The sequence below is a fragment of the Magallana gigas genome, chromosome 3, assembly GCF_963853765.1.
Source record: "Magallana gigas chromosome 3, xbMagGiga1.1, whole genome shotgun sequence".
In the NCBI taxonomy this organism is placed as follows: Eukaryota; Metazoa; Mollusca; class Bivalvia; order Ostreida; family Ostreidae; genus Magallana; species Magallana gigas.
Genome location: NC_088855.1, coordinates 59,564,012 through 59,589,070, shown reverse-complemented (window position 1 = coordinate 59,589,070; position 25,059 = coordinate 59,564,012). Strand labels below are relative to the sequence as shown.

General features: G+C 32.4%; 2 long non-coding RNA genes across 2 annotated transcripts; one reads left to right on the top strand and one right to left on the bottom strand.

Moving 5' to 3' along the window:
• Window positions 1–781: 781 nt before the first annotated feature.
• On the bottom strand, window positions 782–3,669 carry LOC136274183 (uncharacterized). Its single transcript, XR_010712502.1, has 3 exons — window positions 2,817–3,669; window positions 2,229–2,364; window positions 782–806 (listed from the first exon to the last, which is right to left on the bottom strand). It is a non-coding gene; the product is annotated as an uncharacterized lncRNA (long non-coding RNA).
• Window positions 3,670–21,050: 17,381 nt separating this feature from the next.
• On the top strand, window positions 21,051–24,606 carry LOC105337920 (uncharacterized). Its single transcript, XR_010712501.1, has 6 exons — window positions 21,051–21,878; window positions 21,962–22,011; window positions 22,096–22,239; window positions 22,465–22,624; window positions 22,950–22,981; window positions 23,123–24,606. It is a non-coding gene; the product is annotated as an uncharacterized lncRNA (long non-coding RNA).
• Window positions 24,607–25,059: the final 453 nt, after the last annotated feature.

Genomic DNA, 25,059 nt, shown 5'->3' with positions numbered 1-25,059 from the left:
TTGACGAAAACACATTTTGAAAGAGTACCTGGGTAAGTCATCATACTTAAACTGAAAACCAATGCATCTATGAAATTTCATCCCCACAAATGAGCAATAACCCATAGTTCATGAAAATTGGCCCTCACAAATTCAAATAATACCACAGTAGTCTAATGATAACGAGTTACAACCTGTAACAAAACAAATAACAGAATATAATGCACAAAAAATGAAAAACGTTTTAAGGATGTGTATTACATGCACCTCTTTTGGACATCTACAGAAAAAAAATATATGTTGTCATTGGACAGCAAAAAAAGAAGGCCACATGCTATATCTGGTAGTTTTTGCCTGACTTTATGACGTCAGGCATATCAAAGGTTTAAAAGTTGCCTTCTCAGAAACAATGCAGACAGTAAGAGCAAGCAGTATCAAGATTTTCAAAAAAAAGATTGACAGACAGACTAACAGGGGTAACAACAATAACATTCTTTACAAAGTGTGGGTATAATTATGATTACTTAAAGTGTAAAATACATACAAATTTAAACATCAACATGTGAAAATCTTTCATCGACTATTAAATCACAAAAACTTCCACAATCAACATATGCAATGGAGTAATTACCTTTCCTCTCCAAGGATAGATGTTGCCTGGGCCATAGTCATATACCAGTTCTGTATTAGAGGATAATGGCCTTAGAGAGAAAAAACAAATGACTGGCTTTTCATCAATCTCCATCACTTTTGGTCTACAATTTGGATGGATATGATCATCATTTAACAGACGTCCAAATGCTCCATCTTCTTTTGAAGCATCAACCCTTGATGAAAATAAAATAAGCAACATAAATTTGAACCTTGCATAACTGGTATTGTCACAGTGAAAGATATGAAGACAAAATATCTAAAATTGCAAATCACTTCATAAGTTCTACATATATATGTGTATGTAATAAAATATAAAAACAAGGCTTTATATACGTAAAAGGGTATACTGAAACATTTTTAGAGCTAGATAATCACAGTTCACTAGGGCTGTGTATTGGTAAAGATTTTCTGATACATTACGATACTCGCTAGACTTATTGAAAGCAACGGAGGTTGATGCAAACTATCCATGTAAACACTGAGGAGATCCAAAAAAATACAATAAACCAAGAGGTTTCTCACACAGCCCACAGATTTTTGCTCTCTCTGGATTTATCATACGTTTTCAGAACATCTCAGTGATTATATGGAGAATTTACGTCACTCAAAAGTAACCTTCCTATTGCTTTCGACAAGTTTGGCAAGTATCTAGTACATTTTGGAACGATGTGTTTATTATGCAACAGACAGATGTAGTTAGACGATAGGGATAATTCATTTGATCATTTTCCCACCTAGATCTCATCAGAAATCGTTGGAGATATTAATATAGAACTTGTTTAAAAACATATGTTGAAGTAGTGATGTTCTAATCATTGATTATAATCTAAAATTAGTAGATTATAACCGCATTCTAAGTGCTCGATTATAAAAAGTTTCATTACAATTAATTGGTTGGGTTTTTATTTCCCTCTCAACAAGCGCATATCATATATCAGAATATTTGAGACCCGAACTATCAATACACCAAAAAGGAGCTGCGGTTTAAAAATGGCTGACATGTCAGACGTGCGCTATCCCTACCCGTGAAATAAAGCACAATCTCTTGTTTGGACATTTTTTTGTTTCAAGAAATTGAGTGTTGAACCGTCTAGCTACTAAAGAACATCTTTTGAATACAGCATTTTTATGGCAAGAAATATTAAATAAATTGAAATATCAAAGGCCTATTAACAAGTCAGTTAATTGTATCTTGTTTCTTTACATTTTTTTAACACTTAACTAAGAAATATGACAAATTTTGATTATTATCGATAATAAGTTAGTTGCAGAGAGTCGATTATTGATTATGAAAATCTCACCGATTCCTATCACTGGCTTGAAGTGAGGACCTCCTATAAATCCAAGACGGCAGGTGTCGTCCTTTTACTTTTTCTAGTTTACATTGAATATACTTTTTAACATGATTGAGACTGGGGTTTTCAGTGAATTTTATCTATTGCAATACACACACCTTAGATTACCAATTTTAATCAATTTTTCCTTCAACAAATATCTAGAAACTCATTCTCCAACAACCAATCCCTTGTATTCTTAACATAAACAATTAAACATGGTGAACATGATGTACAAATTAAGCAGCAAAAATTTCTTACCAATAAGGCTTTCCTTTGAATGTAAATTCAAAAATATATGTGTCATCTACATCTGGTTCTTTCTCTAATAACTCTCCTTCATACGGTAATAGGAATTCATTTTGTCCAAATTCTTTCTTTGTAAATACACCTCTTCCTGAAAATAAATAAAGAACTTCCATTAGGGGTTGAAATTTACAAGATATACTTGCTGTATGCAAATTAAAAAATGAAATTGTGCGCTAAAAGAGACATGTGGTTGCCAACTTTTGCGAGTTACAAAATAATGGTCTAGCTTTTTCGGATTTTGAGGTTTATGATTATCCATTCAGATTTTAATTCAGAAGCTTACACTAAAGAAACTGTAGATGTAGAAACATTAGTTAGGGTGTTTTGAATTATCCCAGAATTAACCCTGTTAAACACAATCAGTTGTTCTCTTCTATCTTTATCCTAAAACAAAGTCTCAATTCAAACCCTAAAATCATTGAATTTCACAATTGCAAACAAGTTCAAACTATACTCAGAAATACTAAATAGAATTCAAATGTTGGAATATTGACAGACTGTTTCCATGTACAAATTGTTAGGTTAAGAAATTATTTATACCTTCACAAATTAACAGAATCATGATATCACTGCATTTTTCACAGCCCCTTAGGCATCTGACAAACACTGCATTTTAACAGCCCCTTAGGCATCTGACAAACATTTTATTATTTTATGTAGTAAAATGATCAATTTTAAAATTATATACAAGAATGGGTTCCTCAAATTATACAAAAAAAAAAGATTTTATTCCAATGCAACCTAGTTCAAAATCACTTTATTGTATCTAATTGTTAATGATATAAACAATTTTTAGGATTGGTCTAATGTGTGGAAAACATTTTTTCCTTAAATTTAAATTATTTTGCAGAATATTTTTGTTGTACTTAATCATTGGGGCCTATATATTTTTACAAAGTTCCCAAGATAATTTCATTGTTTCCTGACTTTTTTCTAAACATTTTTAGGGTTTCTAGACCCTTGAGATCAACATGGGACCTATCAATATGTAAACCATCAAATTGAATTAAAATATTTTATCCTGCAACTACTTCTTGCATTGACCAAATAAAGGTAACCCAATAAACCAAAGCTATATTCGGTAAATGCCCCAATATAGCCTCATGCATTTAACTAACGTTCAAATACACTATGACATCATTTTTCTTGCTTGGTTTACGCCATGGTGTCATGGTTTCAACTGCAGATAGGCAGCAAAATCAGACGAATTAAGCTTATTTGAGATGCAAAATGTGATATTATGTTACAGGATAAACAAAATACATGATGACGTCTTAAAATATGGGCGATATTTGGGCTCAGTCCAAAAACATGAAGAACGCCTGGCAAGCTTTCTTTCCCTTGCCCAAATACCATAGATTACTAATTAAATGGAGGAATTAATATCCGCATAAAATCGCAAGAAGCCCCCCTCCGCAGAATTTATAATCTCGTCATTATTTTCTGAGAGTTGAGAACCATAAAAAATATATATTTATTCGTGCAATTTGATTCAAACCAGTGGGATTGCATGGTCATGATCCATCACTTCTAGTGTTGTCAAATTGGTTGGAAATGATAATTGATTAATCTGTCAATCGGTTGTCTCTTACAAACTGATGATCGGCAAATAATTGAATCCATTACAAATTGTGTTCAATTTATTTAAATGAAACACTAAATAAAAGCTAATAAATAGGATGTATGCTGTATTGTTATCAATGAAAGTGTTACATATCTTTTGAGATTAAAAAAAAAACTAGTTTGCAACGGTTTTTATTTCACTAAATATATAATTATTTTATTTATCTCAATAGGAACTCAAAAATATTGTTAACAATGAGATTTTTAAATACAATTGAAGGTCAAAGGTGATCATTGCATGCTTTTAACATTAGATTTGTTATCTCTGTCTAAAGATATCCTTGATTCACATTTTGCTTATTTACTTGATATTTGTTAAAACCTCTGGGTTCAAAACTAATGACATTCATTCAACAGTATGAAAAATTTCCAAGTTTTCTCCTTTAAAACACCCCCACTAGCTTATCAGGTTTCAACACACAGCTAAAAAATATGATGTCTATGGGGATTTTGTACTGCAAAGTGACCCGCATGACAATGTTGAAAATTCTGTGAGGTATTTAAAGTGACTTCCGAATGGATGTTAACATTCCCCATTTGGCCCTATAATTATCTTGTTTACCATAACTGACCTTCTTTATATTTCATGCAAGAAGTAACTGGGAGGCCATTATACAATTGCCCCAAAACTTTTAGAAGTTTGAATGCAAAGTCTATGAAAGAGACACAAATTGATGAGTACCCGTAATCTTTACATTGCATTGTTTACAGACACAGTTCAACGTTGAAAACTATCACTGCTCTAAAAAGCGATTTTGTTTACATGCTGAAAAAAATACACATATATGAAAATTGTATGTCAAAATAACTAAACCAAGCTATTCTGAATAGCTTTATTATCTACATAAGTTTTAGAAGCTATACTGGCGTGCGACCAATTCTCGCCAAGTACCATTTCTCGCCAGTACATTGCGACATCATTTTTCATATACCGGTATTATTTTTTGTTTTGATAAAATGACTTCACAATGTACTTGCGAGAAAAAGTACTCAGCGACAACTGTTCGCACGCCAGTATAGCTAAATCAGGAGATTGTGTTGGAGCTGTATAAGCCATAAGAAATAAGTTTTGTTCCTGTGAATTTTTCTGAGTAACAAATGATATTGTTTCAATTAAATTATCTTGACTATTTTCCCTTTCATCTATTTTAATTGCACCTTTATCACAGGTATGTGTATTTCTATTAAAACTGTCCAAATGTACTGCATAAATATATTTGGACAAACTATAGATAGATGTGGTATGTTCACAATTTTTAAACGTTTTAAATAAATTTCTAAGGCCTATCCCCCCCCCCCTGGAAATTAAAATTTCTTAAATTTACACAGTAAGATGACCAAATGTATGCCTTGGAACCCTCCGCCCCAACCCCAGGGAAAACTAGGCCTAGCATACAACCGAGAAAAAATCCTGGATCGCACTTGAGTGTTATGCACAAAGATATTTCTTTCATGATTTGCAAGGGGATTTTAAAAAGTATACATTGTGCATTCCTCGGAAAGTTCACTATACAACCCGTCTTAATAAGATTTTCATTTCTAATGTTATGCAAATCGTTGGAAGAAAATCACCGAGTGCGAGTACCCCCCCCCCCTTCCACAGCACATCGTATTTCAAGTTTACATCATAAATGCCATCGAAACATGTAATCAACATACCTTTATTCAGAGTTTCTTTAATATAAAAGGCATCCCGGTCAATGATTCTTTGACCATGTTGACCTGGCCTTCCCCGTTCCCTCCGACTTCTTCTCGACATACTTTTCCCCCGCTTCAACAAAATGGCATTTCCGTTTTCTATACACACGCGCATGCGCATTTCGAACATGTGTATCGTCAGAGGTGCGTAAGTGAAGATGGCAACTACAAGGTATCACACCGGTAATTGTTTTCACTATATAACACTATAGAGGGGAAAAAATTCTTAAAAATCAGTTTGTATTTTTCATGACAAAATATTCGGAGGAAATGTTATTTGTTACCTATCTCATCAGCTAACACCATAAAAAGGGCAAGCGATACTGCATTTTCTCAAAATATCTAGCTCCAAACAGGTCTACCCTCAAAACCACGTGTTTTCCATTTGTATGTAAACAGACTGCACACTCCCCAGGAAGCTGCTGCATGTGCCATGAAAGAAGTAGTCCCTGTGAAAAAAAATCATCACCTAACAAAATACATGAAATATCCTACTCAGTGGTACAAAAATTTTTAAAACTGAGTAAAGGAAAATGTAAAAATTCAGTCAAGGAAAAAAATAATTCTGAAGTATATATGGAACTACAATTGACTAAGTTCATTTTGATTGGCCGATTACCGGTGTGATACCTTACAATCCGCACGGTATCTGTGTAATCACATGTCTGATGAAAACCCGAAAATGGGACTAGATACTTTTCGATATTTTTTAGGTTTAGAACATGCTATTTTTTTTATTTAAGCAATAAAAAAATATGGGGACTTAAATCAAGTCCCCAGACTATTTGAGGTCCCCATTTTACGACTTGCGTATCTGAGGCAGGCCCCCAGTTTGGCAGAACCACACACGCACACACACACACACACACACACACACACACACACACACACACACACACACACACACACACACACACACACACACACACATATATATATAGAGAAAAATGTTTTCAGTAGACAATAATCCATTACTTTCAAATTTAATCCAGAGCGCTTTCGCCTGATCGGCTCTTCAGTGGATTTCAAATTATAACAGAAATAACAAACGTTGACGTCGTTATTATGACGTCATAAAGTAGACAACGTCACGAACAGTGTAAACAATATTTGGAGATGGCGGCAAATATTTTTTACAAACACATGTAAACGTAATAAAATATGTACAAATGATATTGTTTTAAAATAAGAGGTTATTGAAATGAAAGCTAAATAAAGTAAATGCAGAATAAATAATGGAATTATCGATTAAGTTTAGGTTTAAATTTTTTTATGAAATATTGTTCTTTTGCAAGTCGCAGCTGATCACTTTCCTCGCGGACTTTGTAAAATGGAAAAATTTCAAACCGGCCTCTCCCGCACATATCAAAATGTTCACTACACGGAGTGTTACAAACAGTAGGATCCCTTATCTGCTGCTTATGTACCCTCACACGGTCGGCTAGTTTGGTCCCTGTTTGGCCAATGTAATTTTCTCCGCATCCATTACAGGTCATGCAATAAATGATGTTTTTAGATTTGCAGTTCATATTAGAGTTGACTTTGAAAACTGTACCGTTTTTAAATGAAATTGTTTGTCCTGTCTGAATATAGGCGCAAGTCCCACATCGAGAATCCTCGCATTTTGAAACCCGAAAAATTTCTTTAGTCGAAGTAAATTTGGCTCTTGTAAGAAGTTTTTTAAGGTTAGGGGGTTGTCGTCTGCTGTAGATAAGATTTTTTTCCTTTATAATATCCTTTAGAATTTTTGACTGATGTAAAATCGGTAAACAATTCCTCGTGGTATCGAAAATATTATGATTTCTAGGATTGTAGGTTACGACAAACGGGATCTCTGTGGAACTGTTTCCGGGTGTTTTCTCCCTGTTGAATTTTCGTAGTTCAGAAATAGGTACTTGTTATGCATTTCGTATGGCTTCAGCCACAAGACCGTCGGGGTATATATATATATATATATATATATATATATATATATATATATATATATATATATATATATATATATATATATATATATATATATTTATAATGAAAGCGCAAAAAAGATTCTACAGTGCTAAAACGTTACATTCGTTTACAATATCTACACAAGAACGGTGCTTGGAGGACATAATTTATTCGTGATCTCGCAAACTCAAGATAAACGCAAGAGGTATGCTGGTATTTTTCGTCAAAACGGAAGAACGTATCACCGTGAGAAATACTGATGACAGATTGAATTACAACGTTCTTGTGATCGGGGTATGTCTTTTTTTAATTGGTCATTTTGATGCCATTTTTTATAAACTATATAAGGCAAATAAGTAACAAATTTCGGAGTCTTTTTTTGGTGTATGAAATATATCTAGAATGCCAAAAGTTTCTCCCAAAAAGGCATTGCAGAAGATATTAATGTCCTCTTTAAAAATATGCCAAATCAACCATATGTATCGGGATTACCTTTTATTAATGATTTAATAACGAATGTCAAGATTTTTTTTTTTTACCAATCCCTTTAAAGTTGTTAAGTATAGAGGAAAGATATGCCAAATAAATTATGACGCCAAGACACTCCTCATGATATACAAGATCTTGTCTCCAAAATGATATTTTCTTGACCTTTTTTTTATAAAGCAGTCTCAATTTTAAAATAATTCTTTGAAATTTTTTTTCTTTATATAATCCAACATCTTATATAATTTCGTAAGGTTCTTTTTCATTGAATTTGGAGATAATTTTGATTTTTTTAAGTCGAGAGTTTCTTTATCGAATATAAATCTTTTTTAACTGCAATGACTATATCTCGCTTTTTGTAGAAATTGTAGAACTCGGTAATACCAGCATCTGATATATATAAGTAGTTATATAATCATTATAATTATAATGTTTATACAGCCTCCACTTATAAATCTTTAATTATTATTGGATTATTCTTTTAATAATTTTTTTGGTTGTGTATCTTTTCTTCAGATTTGCAAGTTGCAAAATCATAAACAACAAATAATAAAAATGTTACATTTAATAAATATATTTATTTATCATTACATATTTTAGAGCCAGGGAGATACGGAACAAAATGAAATGACCACTGTCTAATAGACTCTTCAGACATAAGTTTGGGGACAGTTGTCTATCAAAACGCAACAAAAACACCTGTCATAAAACATCTGGAAATTGTGCAGGCAAATGTCAGTGTAACACCATAACTTTTATACATTTTGTTAAACGCTGATTCCATTAAATATACTTCAACATATCAACAAGTACATTCGCATCGATTGGCGAAAATCAAAACAATATCACGTATATATCACAGAGATTTGTATGCGTAAAGACAAGTAAGGGATACTATGTATTCCATACTACTTCATTTTACAAATCCCTTAAGCATATACAGTAAAACTCAGTTACAGCGAAGTCTGGGTGCTGATGAATAAACTTTGCTTTAACTGTAATTCATAGTTTTCGTATAACAAATTTGTATTAATTTGTAGTAATTCTCTTTGAAGATTTTTTCTACTAATACTAATATTTTGCTTCATAAGACATAAAATAAATATTTTTTGCTTAAAACCTAAAATTATTTGATGGAAATTGAAGATTTTATGTGAAAAAAATAATAAGTTATATATTAAAAAAAAATGTTAAATTGGGTATTCCTAAGTTTTAAATCATTAATCAATTCAGGGAAAACGGTGTTATGTTCATTATTTCGCATCAGTGTGATTCAAAATCAGTTCAATATATCCACAAATTCGTTATAGCAGTTAGAACTTTTTGGATTTGGTCCAAATGTGCTTGGGTATCCATTAAAGTTAATTTAACCTATTTGTTCTATATTTAGTTCGTAATAGACAAGTTTTGCACTATTTGCCAGAATATTAAACTGCGACGGAATTGGTTTTATTTTCAGTTTTGCCAAAACGTAAGACAAGCGTTTTCTTAAACACCATGAAGAATATTGTTAATTTTTATATATATGTCAGAACTGCCAGATCGTTGTAGGACTGCGATGTAAGCACTTATTCTGATTGCTACGGTTTACTTGAAACTAGAGTAGAGATTAACATCGGCGAATTGCCATTTATAAGACCTGAAAAAAGCATTTTGAATGGGTTACTGTAATCTCTCTGAGTTTGTGTTCTCTTGGATGTAAGATCTGCATAAGGCACCTCAAATAGAGCACAAACATAGAGGCGTACCACAGGCAAAAGTGGAGGAATAGCAAGGTTTACGCAGGGATTTTGACTACTACTTGGAGGCAGGACAACGGGATATACCCGTCGACCACAGTTAGTGGTTATAGTAAATAGTAAATACACTGATAAAAAAAAAAATAGCTTTCAAGGTAACCGTTTAGAACCGTTGCAGAATTTATTCAAGAACTTGTACTTGAAAAGTATATAGTATTACACGCTGTTATCTTCAACTCAACATTCAGGTATATCGAAGACGTATGCCATTCTTATGTCTATATAAAAAATATCCCAATGAACTTGGAAGATTGTGTTTGCTGAGTGTGTGTTGTATCGACCACAGAACTTACAAAAGGATGGCTTTAATCGAGATTGTTGATATCCCTATTTTACCAACTTGTTTGTCAGTACCTTGTCTCGCCTTAAAACTGTTCATATGTAAATCATACCCTTGCGCATCGAATGAACTGAGAGACAAAAATGCCATATGAAGGTGATAGATGTATATTGCTACATAAGTATGAAAAGCTGACTTAAGAAAGAATGAGGCATATGACACAGACTCTGTGGTATCTTTTATTTCAAGTTCATTAGAATACATTTGTATATCGAGTCGACGTAAGTATGGAAGTAAAAATTGTTTATTGATAATACGTCAACGATATACCAGAAAGTTGTCTAAGCATATACTATTGGGTTATTAAAACAGGACCATTAACCGTCTCGATTTAAATAAAAAAAAAACGTTTATGTAAGCTCTTTGGTCGATACAACGACCTTGTCAGCAAATATAATCTTCCACTTGGTTGCATGCTGACTGACTGGCGTTTTTCATTGCTAGACCACACTTAATTAATTAATTGTTTAAGTACTTTTTCGTTTTTACCGATTATGAGAGAAGCACACGGCGGGTGTGACTTGTCAGCAGAGGGAGTTCAATCCTCCATGGCATCTGATCCTACCTCTTTTCTTTTTTAGAGGCCAATATTTGCTCTGCTTCTAATTTGTAATTTTCCTTTGGACTTTGACCACTGTTTGTTATCACCTCATGTCATTTTTTAATGATTAACTTTGTGATATAACTTGAGATTAGAATCTATAATTTAATTCAGTTATAAATTTGTATTAAATTTCTGGAAAAAAAATACTGCTATCTACAGATAAACACGTTAATTTATTTACTTTGAAAAAATCAAGAAACGTACTATTTTTAAAGTCTGAAGGATATATTTCAAACAAAATTTTATGCGACGTTTTACCCTAACATAACTTCTCACTTCCACTTAAAATATCCCATTATGAGTTTTTCAAAAGTGTAATACGGGGGAATTTAGCAGCCAATATTATGAGGAATACCTTTAGGTAATTCCGGGTAGTCGTTGCCTGGTGTTAGTTACACAGGATGAATGACCATCTTTAAGTTCTCCTTAAAGATAGCTTAAAGATGCTTAAAGGTAGCTTAAAGACGATCTTTAAGCCACCTTTAAGCTATATGTGTTGCTTAAAGTTGGCTTAAAGAAAGCGTAAAGATGGCTTAAAGGCAGCTTAAAGACCATCTTTAAGCCACCTTTTAGCCACCTTTAAGGACAACTTATAGGTCCTTAATGTCCAAACTTCTTTAAGCCACATTTAAGCTACCTTTAAGCCACCTTTAAGCAATTAAAAAATCGTTTAATTCAGTATTGTGCGTAATTTACCAACAAAATATATTAACTATAAGATGATGATAGAAAAAGTATTAAAAACGGTTTTTGTTCTAGAAAATCAAATGAAAAAAAAATAATCAAAACGCCCAAGACGAGGATTGAACCCGGGACCCGCCGTTTACCAGCATCACCTCACTTCCTCTGCGCCACGGCAACCTACACATTTAGGGAGGTTTTTAAATCTTATATATCAGTGGATATTGGATCGCTGTATTCAATGTGTATTTTTTACTTGAAAATATTTTGATTTCCATTCAAATTGTAACTATCAATCATATCTAATTTATAAATTACATGCATGCATATATTTAGAATGGAATATGGAACTTGATCTTCAGTGAAAAAAAAATTTGTTACCTTAATGGAAACCGTTAGGCTTACTAAGTAAATAAATTTAAACCGAGTAGATAAATTCTAATTCATAGCTAAACGAAATGCAAGGATGGAGATGAAATCATTTCTTTTAAATACATTGAAACTTTTAGGGTATTAGTTCTACGCAATTTTCCCGGTTTTCATGATCACGGCGCCGTTCCAGTATGTTTTAAACATTTAATTGTATACATGATTTTTAGACTATCAATTCTATAACAAACAATATTACAAATATTACCAATTACCGGTGACGTATTTACTGCATGTGGCAATTGCAAATGATTTATACATATACTTGTATATACAATTGTATGATGTACCAGGTTGGGTATGTGGCATATTTACTCTTATTCATATATTTAAACAATTAACCCCTATTTATGATCACCGGTACAGGAATTGATTAGCCTCTAGATTTTACTCTTACATACATGTATCTTTAATTTGTAGACGTAACATTTTGAAAACCCAGAGTTAGGAAATAATACTTTAAAAATAAATTACAAATGTAAATAAACTTTTATTCACTAGACTTATATATCGAATACACGTATATGCTAAGATTTCAACGCCTTTAGAAACCCTGACTTGCACCTGGGCATACGACACACCTGTTGTGTATATCTTGTATATTCTGTGTTAGTTTCAGGGGTTTTCTTAAGTTGGACAATCAATAGACTCTAATTAGATATACACAAACGTGCACCGGGCACACGACACAACTGTTGTGTATATCTTGTATATTCTGTGTTAGTTCCAGGGGTTTTCTTAAGTTGGACAAACAATTGACTCTAATTAGATATACACAAACGAACAAAATTATGTCTAGACAAACAAAGCAGTAGGTTCCGGTCACGTGATGAAAGCTGACTGACGGTTTTTTAGACGGCTCCGCAAAAATTGCTCTTTTTTGTCTCTTTAAAACTTTAAAGGCTTACTAAAGGCGCTGAATCCATAAAGGAACAGTAGGAAATCCGGCTGTTGCTGTATTTTGTGTTCTTTAAAGATACTATATTGTGAACTGTGAAGTTAAAATATTCGTAGTGAGTACCTACTCATCGGACTGTTTTGTGTTGGAATATGTCGCTGGCTATGGAGGGAAAACAAAAACAAGAAAAAAAGAACGAGAAAACAACAGACAAAAGGTTAGTACAATTGAGTCTGCATTCCGCCCCATCGTCTGTAAAAAACTCAACTGTATCTGACAAAAGACCGTCAAAATTACAGCGCACGAGTAGTTCAGATACGGAGGGCCACGCCACTGATATTTCCGATGAATTGAAACTCATACACCAAAGTTTGTCAGAAATCAGAACATCAATGGTTAAAAACGACGATATTAAAAGCATTGTTACGACGATTGTGTCCGAAATCAAGGGAGAAATAAAAAATGAAATCATCAAAGAAGTAAAAGAAGCGCTTACAGAGGAACTCACGTCTACCGTTACGGCCAAGGTGAGAAACGAGTTTGATAGTAAGATCGACACAAAAGCTAAAGAATTTGAATCTTGCACCAAAGACATTTCAGAGGGAATGAATATGGATCTAGACGCATTAATGAAAGAGAAATTCCACGAACATCTGAAAGAACTGCGATCTTTAAAAGATAATTTGAAGCGGTATCAAACTTTAACAGAAACTGCATATACATTAGCGAATCAAAACCAGCAGTATTCCCAAAAGAACAATATTAAGTTCATAGGATGGAAGGAGAAAGGACAGGAAAATCTCCGAGAGGATCTCTGCGCAATTATGAAAGACACAGTAGGAGTGATCATCGACCCTGCCGACATCTTGGAAATCCATCGGATCCCGGGGGAACGTGGAAAAACTCGGCCTGTCATCGCCAAATTCAAAAACACAGAGGCAAAAGTTAATTTGATTAAACACAGATCAAATCAAGAAGTAAAAAAGAACTTTATTATGTTTGATCATATCACTCAACAAAATTCACAACTTCTTCGGCGATTAAACGACGACCAGCGAATTGACAGAGCCTGGTACTTCAACGGGAAAACGTTTGCACTGGACCACCAAGGAGTTCGGCACAAATTCGATCTACTGGATTCGGTGGACTTGAAGCTAAAGTAACTCTAAATCCGATATTGCGGGAGCAACAATTCGATCGGGATCGAGGACAAAGAACATTTAATTGATCGGGATCGCCATACCAAATAAATGAACGATAGGTGTGCTTTGTGGTGTGAATGTCTATGTGTGTGTGTGTTTTTGTCAAATAATGGGCTGGTAAGTGGTTACTTGCTGAAATCTAAGTCATTCTCTATTATGTTATTTTGCACTGTTTTTTATTTCATTACTTTCCACGATGCCACAGTCAGATAATATTACAATAGCTACGGTGAACTGTCAGGGGCTTGCAACTCTAAATAAACGTAAAGATGTCATTAATTACTACAAACAAAAACAATACTCGATAATTTGTCTTCAAGATACGCATTTTATACCTGAGCATGAACCATTCATTGAATCTCAGTGGGGATATAAATGTTTCTTTAACTCATACATGTCAAATTCAAGAGGTGTTTGTATACTTTTTAATAACAACTTTGAATTCAAAGTCCTCAGAGAAAGGAAAGACACAGATGGTAACTTACTTGCATTGGATCTAATCATTGAAGAAAACAAGGTAACACTTATAAATATATATGGGCCTAATATGGACACCCCTAGTTTTTATGAAAATATTAGGGATATTTTTCTAGATTTTGATAATGATTATTTTATACTATGTGGTGATTTTAATTTAACTCTAAATCCTTCTCTTGACACTTTTAATTACACAGGAGTTAATAACCCTAAGGCTCGTAGTAAAGTTTTAGAAATTATGGAAGATTTGCAACTTATCGATTATTATAGAGTTCTGAATCCAGATAAAAAAGTCTACACTTGGCGCAAGAAAAATCCATTGAAACAAGGCCGCCTTGATATTTTTCTTATTTCTCATAGTTTGTCAAATTTAGTTGAAAACTGCTCTATTAAACCGGGTTACAGGTCTGATCACTCCATGTTTTGCTTGAGTTAAAATTTAATCCTTTCACCAAAGGACGTGGGCTTTGGAAGTTTAATAATGCTCTTTTGTCGGACAAAGAATATGTGGTAAAAGTAAAAGATATTATTCAGTCAGTTAGTAGCCAATATCTAGACAATGTAGAGAGTGGTAATTTTCAATGTAAAAGTGGTATTGACGAAAGTCTTTTCTTTGAGGTGTTAATGATGGAAATAAGGGGGGCAACTATTTCTTATTCAACATATAGAAAAAAGGTCAGAAACAACACTGAAGAAAAGCTTATTCAGGAGATAGAGTATATTGAATCAAATTCTACTGTTGATATTAATACTTTGGATGAAAAAAAAAGTGCTTTGGAAAAACTACGCAAGGAAAAGTTACTTGGGCATATGGTTAGGTCTCGTGCCCAATGGTTGGAGGAAGGCGAAAAACCTTCAAAATATTTTTGCAATTTGGAATCTAGAAATTATTTAAATAAAACAATAAAAAAAATTGAAGCTGAGGATATTGGAACGCTACATGAACAAGGAGAAATACTAGATTATGTTAAGAAGTACTATGAAAAATTATATGCAAGTGTGGATACAAATTTGGTAAAGATTGATTTAGATAATATTATTTCTAATTACAATTCACCCAAGTTAGAAAAGGAGTTGTCAAATGGTTTAGAAGAGGCTTTCTTAGAAAAAGAGGTATTGAATGTCATAAAACATATGAAGAACAACAAATCTCCTGGAAGTGATGGGTACACTGCTGAATTTTTTAAATTTTTTTGGAAAGATATTAAAAATTTTGTTGTACGAGCCATTAACTGTATATTTCTGAGGAAGGAACTCCCCATCTCACAGAGGCTTGGAATTATTTCATGCTTGCCTAAAGGTGATAAACCTAGACAGTTTTTAAAAAACTGGCGACCAATCACTCTTTTGAATGTTTTGTATAAGATTATTTCAGGGTGTGTTAGTTTCAGAATCAGGAAAGTTTTGGATTATTTAATATCTGATACACAGTCTGGATTTATCAAGGGAAGGTACATTGGAGAGAATACTAGATTTATATTTGACCTTTTATCTTATACTGAGTTCAAAAACATACCTGGTCTTTTAGTACTTAGAGATTTTGAAAAGGCGTTTGATTCTATGTCATGGTCATTCATATACCAAGTCCTTAAATATTTTGGCTTCGGGGAGAATATTATTCAGTGGATTAAGATTTTAAATACAAACTTCCATGCTGCTATTTTACAGTGCGGCCATTTATCACAACAGTTTGTTGTACAAAGGGGATGTAGGCAAGGAGACCCTGTTGCTCCATATTTATTCATCATGTGTGCAGAAATCCTAGCAATAATGATTAAACAAAACAAAGACATTAAAGGTATATTTATTAACGATAATGAACATAAGATATCACAATATGCAGATGACACTTCACTAGCCCTTGATGGTTCACCCAAATCTCTTTTTGCAGCTCTAGAAACCATAGAATTTTTTTCTAGTTTTTCTGGTCTTAAAATAAATACATCTAGGACAAAGATTATTTGGATTGGATCAAAAAAATTTTCAGATCAGGTCTATCATCACACAAGATGGAAATTGGATTGGGGGTCAACAACATTTAACGCTTTAGGTATTCAGTTCTCGGTAGATCTTCATAATATTGTCGATATTAATTATAATTTACTAATTCCCAAAATTATAGCTATGGTCCAGCAATGGAAACGACGAGTTCTTACTCCCATTGGTAGAATTACTGTTATTAAAAGTTTGCTCATTCCAAAACTAAATCATTTATTCATATCACTACCAAATCCAAAGAAAGAAACAATTTCATACCTTAACAAAACTATTTTTGAATTTTTGTGGAAATCTAAGATTGATAAAGTTAAGAGGTCAGTCATTACTCAGGACTATTCGTCAGGAGGGTTAAAAATGGTTGACATTAACAATTTTATAACATCTCTTAAGTGTTCTTGGATTAAAAGGCTTACAAAAGCACACAAACCTTGGATGGATTTTTTATTTACCATTTATGGAAATGATTTTTTACAGAAATTGTTTGATTTTGGTGATAGTTTTGTAATTGAATGCTTACACAAGGTAAACAATGTTTTTTGGAAAGATGTGTTAAATTCATGGTTATGTTTTATTACTACCTATAAGAATCACCCAAAGGTAAAAGATAATTTTTTAAATACTCCAGTGTGGTATAACTCAAATATACACATAGCAAATAAATATGTTTTTATTAAAGCCTGGTACAAGACCGGTGTAAAGGTTATTCAAGATTTTTATGATGAAAATTGTAATTTTTTAGATATTGAGGAATTTAAATGTAAATACAGTCTCAAGGTTCTATGTACAATGCAATACAATAGTGTAAAAACAGCAATTTTTAAGTTTTTCAAAATGTCTAATATTGACAGGACTTTTGTTAAAAGAAATCCTAATCCATGTATACCATTTTTTTTCCAAACAGTTATACCCCATGAAAAGTGTACAAAAATTATTTATAATGTTTTGAATGAAAATGTAGTTGTTCCAATTGCTGTAACCAAATGGAAAACAGATCTAACGGATTATAATGTTGAAGATCTTACTATATGTGACATTTTTAAGATTTGTTTTAATACTACCAAAGATTCTTCTGTACAATGGCTTCAATTTAGAATTTTACACAAAATTCTTCCAGTTGGCTTCTACCTTAAAAAAATTAATGTCAAAACTACTGACATATGTGGGTTCTGTAAAAGTAATGTTGAAACTATTATACATGTTTTTATTTCTTGTGAGAAAATACATACCCTGTGGAGTGAACTTAGTTTATACATTTACAGAAAGACCTCTGAAAGAGTCGGATTTAATATGTCTAATATTATACTTGGCCAACTTCCATTGTCGTTTCATAACAAAGTCATTAATTTTATAATTCTTTATATGAAACAATATATATTTTGTTGTCTTATGTCAAATAAGATTCCATGTTTAATTGGTTTCCTTTGTCATTTAAAACTAAAATACAATATTGAAAGATATGCTGCAGTACAAACTTGTAAATTACAATATTTTGAAAAATTATGGGATAGTTGGAAATGTATCTTTGATGCTGACATCTAATCTATTCTCATTATGACTATTTTTTCTATTTCTGTTTTGTCACTTAAACTTTTTTTTTTTTTCTTTTTTCTTTTTATGTAGGCAAGTAACCACTAAATAATACATTTAGGTGTTTTTTCATAAGTGTGGGTGTGTATGTGTGTGTGACTGAATGTCTTTTCTGTATGTTTTTCCTTGAAAAAGAAATAAATTATAAAAAAAAAAAAAAGCAGTAATATCCTGCCCGATATAACAAAGGCAGTTGAGAGTCTTTTCATCTTTAACATGTATCTAGCAGATCTAGAATTAGACCTAGAAATAATTAAAATTGAAGAAAAAAAATACATACCTTCAACCGATTAATAAATTAAATCATGCAGTTTTGGTTCATTATCTTCATTTTGTTTAATAACCGGATGAACTAAGAGAGAGAGAGAGAGAGAGAGAGAGAGAGAGAGAGAGAGAGAGAGAGAGAGAGAGAGAGAGATTTATTTCAACAATTAATTTATAATAGGAAACAGACATACTTAAATATAATTTTATGCATAAATTTAGATGCAGGGACTGCGCTCACCCCCACAATAATTTTAAATAATTTTGAAACCAAAAAAAAAAAAGATTATAAAGAATTTTATAACGGCAATCTGTGTCCATCGGAGCGTTGTTGATGATAGCGATATGTGTTTAATGGAGCGACCATTAAAACCGCCTGGAACCCACCCCCCTTCCTTGGAAATTATATCATCACTCAGATCACCCCTCCCCTCCCTATAAAAGAGCTTTTGCATTTAATATATGTTTTTATTGTTCAGTTTGATTAAACTGGACTTAAAGGGAACTTAAAGATGGTTTAAAGACAATTTAAAAGGGAGCGTAAATGCCACTTAAAGATGCTTAAAGGTAGCTTAAAGATGGCTTAAATGTGACTTAAAGAAGTTTGGACATTAAGGACCTATAAGCTCAGCTTAAAGGTGGCTTAAAGGTGGCTTAAAGATTGTATCTCCTTTAAGCCACCTTTACGCCACCTTTAAGCCACCTTTAAGGAATTGCTTAAAGATTGTTTTTCGCCCTGTGCTGACGTTTGGTCATAACTGCATAGACATGTAGTAGCCAGTCATATATTCTTCAGATTATGCTTAGCAGACAAGTAAAAATAAAACTTGAGCCTTGTTAACATATTCTCAGCTGCTTGTTTATCTAATCAATTAACTATACGACAATGCAAATAACTGTCAACTGATATTACATTACATATGTACTACATATAAACAAGTATGTCGTCCAATGATGCAGTGGGTGTAATTACTGTCAGCAGCCTTGTGTAACAAAATAGCCCTTGTTACATGTAATTATATAATGGAACACTGGTGATTGGACTTTATATTTTACGTATCCTATAACTTTGACTATACCGATTGGACGTTACATACTATTATTTGAACTATTTTGATTTGACTTTATCATTTAATTTCAGAATCAGTATAGAATGCTTTCGTTAAGTAAATACCTTTATTTAATGTATAGTCCATGTTAATTGAATCACGAATAGTATGTGTCCATCAAAGACTATATTGCTTTAAAGGAAGGTCAGAGAGAGCCAATAGCTACCATGTTTACATATTTATGGGGTATATTGTTTTGAGGTGAGGATCCTTTAATGACCGTAATTAAATCCTTGCTGGTCAGTATGTCTCCAATTTGGACATTATGTTCCCGATTAGTACACAAATATCCTGAGGGGGTAAAGTTTGATGTAAACCAAACAATTACATACATCAATCTGCTAATTGAAGTCAATTAGTCGTTTGATCGGTTCATGTAGATGACAGTAATTGGTCACGATACAGTGACCCACCCCCTAGTAAATATCTGTCGCGACCTTGGTTGACCCTAAGTACACTGATTAGGGGCGGGTTCTTGACTGACCAGCTTGACGCCATCTTGGAGCATCATAGTAACAAGGTGGTGGCGCCCTCTTAATGGGTTTTTCAACACCCAATGAACACTTGTATTACTTTGATAGTTGTTTTCCCCGAATAGTATAAAACTACCAACTTCTCGCAAGTTAAATTAATTCCGACGCTCTTTCGAACTCTCAACATCTCTCTCTGACTTCCCCGAATTGGGACTGTGTATCTAGTTTGCTTTTTGTCGAATAAAACCACTATACGATCACTTAAGACTTTTACTTAACGTGTACACTACTTACGTAAGATACGCGTGGTAGTGTTATACTTGATGTATGGAGGTCATCGATACAAAGTAACAACGAAGCAGACTAAAGCTTGTCTAGCAAAAGTCAGAAAAACAACAGCAGAAAAATATTAATTATAAAAACGTTGTACCAACTGGCTGTAATGGGATATTACATAGTGGAATATATATACCTAGCTTTATGAGTGTATAATTAGGAAATAAACGGAAAGTTCAAACTTTAACCCGGGATATAAACTTGGTTGGTGACTTATTCTGTGTAGATGATTTGATCACGTACCAACCAAGTTAATATCCTAGTGAACTTTTTAACATCGCTTTTTATTACTTATATTTAAATTTGACAGTGGCAATATGTTCAGAATCATTAATATAACAGTGTTATTACATTTACAATATTGCAACTGTCCCGTCAAACGATAAGCGCGTGCGATAACCATTGTGATGTCATTAAACAGTTCACATAGAATTAAACGTGTTCACTGTTTTAAAGTAAAGCCAATGGTTGACTAATGACAATGTCAAAAACTTTGACCAACTACATTTTTTTAATTTAATCATTATGTCCCCATTGATAATTTGCCAAATAGTATTTTAAAAGGTTATCCTACCAACCCCATTCCAACAGAGTTATCAAAACAGCACACATACTGAACACTTATCTGAAAACTGTTTACTTCTTCTGTTTTATCTCTTTTTACAATAAGAAGAAACTAAATTATGTAGATAATAGTCTTGCGATCATGAATTTGTTTTTATATTTATCGCTCACATGGTCATATAATTTATAGACCCACAAAACTTTTTCAAGTGACTTCCAATACTTAGAACCTTTAGGGGTTATTCACTTAGTACTTGGTATTGAGTAATAACCAGGCATTTACTGCTATTTAGGTTTTAATAGAATAGTTCGGTTTTTGATAAAATTCTTGAGTCATAATTATGATAATGAAAACAAGACAATATAGACTGCTTTCTGTATGAAAAAAAAATTGCATTATTATATCCCTGTAAGACAGATACTACATGTATATAACTCTATACAAAAAAAGTCTAGCATTTTGACTATTGGACTGGAACTGTTGGATTGGAACTGTTAAAATCGACTGTTAAAAAAGACTGTTGACCGGTGACGTTACATTCCTCGAAAACGTGTTTTGGTTAGAAGTGGTATAACAATACAGTTGCTGACTGGGGTCAAGCGCAACAGTTTATCTGTCGGACCAGCTCGCAAACTGTTGCCAAAGGTCGAATAAAAAATTGTATTGTTTCAATGCAGATATAGAGGACAAGAGTTTTATAGTTTTTCTCCCGTGTAAAGGCGCGCAGTAGTTATGGTTATCGTCATCTATTCTACAAACCGAAGTCTTTCGATTTTTAAAGTAATCTTATAACATGGTGTAACAATGTATTGTAAAATTTCAAATTACTATCATGCAAATGTTTTTTATGAAAGTGTACATCTACTTATTAGTTCATATCGATCACAAAATATAGGAAGGATTCTAGATAGTATTTCCTGCTCAGGAAAATCCTTAAACAAATTGTTTTCATCAGACCAGGAAGTTGTGTACAACAACAACCACATGTTTGAAAAATATGGAGGATTATGTACATATGTTTACAATGCTTATGATTGGTGTCCATGTGAGTTTAAGCTCTATTACCGTGGACCCTTACATGTGTGGGTAAGGTAATATGAGTGACTTTTAAAAATCGACAGCAAGTTAATTAGTTTGGATTTTTAAAATTATTTTCTCTCTTGATTTAGAGTTGGTATATGCTGCCCTGATTATAAACTTGACGGAGATCGATGTATAGGTATTTCATTTTGAACAATTTATACAAAACTATTGAATTTGTTCAAAATAATGCTTCAAAAAACAGTATATTAATTTTTTAAAGTATGTCCAATTGGAAGACATGGCAAAAATTGCAGCAAACTCTGTACTGATGGATTTTACGGACAAAAGTGTAAGAACAATTGCCCATCAGATTGTACCAACACCTGCAATAAAGTCTCTGGTGCTTGTTCAGGCCATGGTCAAGGTAACATCATACATTTTGTCATACTTAATCTTTATTATTACGCACTCTCTTAGCAAATATCTAACATTATATAAATCTATCGACTAAATAAATTTGATTTTTAATGTAAAGATTGCAGGCTGATTTCCTTTTATAATTTACAGTACGTAACTATGGGTGCTCTTTATAATATTTGCACTGTAATATTGAATTTATCTTCAAAATTGTGTGGATTTATTTTCATAGGCAACAATACGACAGGTTACACTAAAGGTAATACAACGACGACTGATTTTGAGAAAAAATTAGCAAACTTTTTGGAAGAAAACATGTGGATGATAATTGGAGTAACATCAATATTTGTTTCTTTTTCCTGCATCGGGGCCATAGTATACTGCAAAATCTGGTATCTATCTATCTATCTATCTATCTATCTATCTATCTATCTATCTATCTATCTATCTATCTATCTATCTATCTATCTATCTATCTATCTTTATTATTCCTTACAATTGCTATATCTATCTATCTATCTATCTATCTATCTATCTATCTATCTATCTATCTATCTATCTATCTATCTATCTATCTATCTATCTATCTATCTAGGTTCTATAAAAAAATTAAATTGTTCTTTCGTTATTTTGGTTCTTAAAAAAAAACTTAAATTATTCTTTCGTTATTTTGATTAATAATTATTTATTAATCAATCAAACAAACTCACATTTCAGTAAACGTAAGAAAGGAGAAGTCACAACAACATGTAGGTACTATATTCAAAATTAAAACTAAAATTCAACTTGTAATAATAGTTTTATGATGTATAAGTCGCATTATACTATTGTGTGTTTTGGGTTATCAATTTTTAAAATAATATTGGTAATTTTTTTTTATTATTTTACAGTCCAATCATCAGATCAGAACTCACAACAGTTAAACGATTTAAGATATGAAAGCGATAGCGTTTTTCGCAACAATTCATCTACCTTACAACCCCCTCCTAGAATTCATGAAAATAACACGCAAGGGGGAGATAATGCAGCCACGCTGCCAGAATGTGAATACAGCAAATCCAAAAAGCGTTATAGTCTCGTTCGAAAACTAACTATCTCGCGGGAAATAACGTCACACTCAGAGTACAGCGATGACAATGATGAATTGTATGATAGTGATGAATTTGACGATAGTTTTGATGTTTGTAAAAATGTTCAAATTTCAGATCTTCCAAAGAAAGATTCCTTTAAAACGTTTCAATCCGAAAATATAAAATCAAAGGAAGCTTATGGAAAAGTGTGGCTTTAACAATATCTATGGACTAGCAATTTATAACAATTTCAAAGAAACAAACTTATTTTATGTGAAATGTTTTTTAACAGTGGTTATGTAATAAATGTTACAAGTAAAGAAAAACATCAAGCATTATAAACAAAAAGTGAAAGAATAAAATGAAATTCTAAAGATAAGATATGAACGTCAACTTTGAAGTCTTAGTTATGATGTTTTTAAACGAATGTACAAAAAAGAACCAAAACTATCACTTTTCTGTATATTTGGTCATATGCATTCATGAAAAAAATGACAATAGCAAACTGTCAAATATCTTTAATAATCCATAAAAAGAAATACAAATTCAAAGCAGAGCAACACGAACCTCTAAAAAGATAGAGGTAGGATCAGGTGCCTTAGAAGAGTAATTATCCTCTGCTGACCGGTCACAACTACCGTGCTCTTTGTCGTAACATGATAACATGATGCATTTATGAAGAAAAAAAGCAGCAAAAGCACGACAAGAGCAACACTCTTCCTAAGATTATCTCGGATTTCTAAAATTTACAATCAAATTTTATTAGATATTAAAGGCAAAGATTAGAGTAGTAAATATGTATTACCACCAGGATAAAACAAAATATCTAGCCATCGTTGAAGCCGTGTATCTAAATATCAAGGATTTTCAAAAATTGTGTTGGCTTGATGATATCAATTGAAAATAATTGTGTGTAATTAATTTTTTTGAAATTTCGTAGAATTCATAAGACCATTTTGGTTGGTATATAATTAAATACAAATTAATGAGACAAATAGAAAGAAGTCATGTTTGATCATTGATTTATTTGATTATCTAGTCCAAATTAGAATGTTGTGCTATGTTTTGTATTCAACACGAACATTTACAAGGAGAGTGTTTTAATTTGAGTATACACTTTAGATTTGAACAATAAACAACCATATGCAACTTGTGGTCATTCAGATATGTTTTTACATTGCTCGTTATCAAACTTTAGGTCGACGCCGCCAAATATACTTGATAACAATTAGAAATTACTTAGGAAGAAGGAAATGTTGCTAGAGCGTATTATAACCCGCTGTTAAACATGTTACAAAGGAGAAATTCTATTTATAAAACTTCTCCTTTGTTAAACTGTATCTTAAATGCATCATTGTATTAAAACTGTGTGTTGCATTCCTTTTTTTATTTCATTTTTGTTTGTAAAATGTTTCAATTTGATATTTTATTCGATATTATATAATTACCACCTAAGGTTTTATGTAAAATTTAAAAAATGAAATAGGACATTATATAAACATTTGAATTTACGCATCTGTTACAATAATCTGATCTTGTTTCGTTCTTCAATCCAAAAAAGAAGAAAAAAAGAAGAAACAGTAAAATATGACATAGTTATTTTAATTTCAAAATACAGATTTTTGGTGTACCTTGAATGCAAGTCATGTATCGACAAAGTACATATAATAATTTCCTTCCAAGATTTAATAAAATCATTAAGCTTTCACATGCAAAGCGTATTCTCAGTATGGAAAGTCGTAGGGTACCCTTAAGTC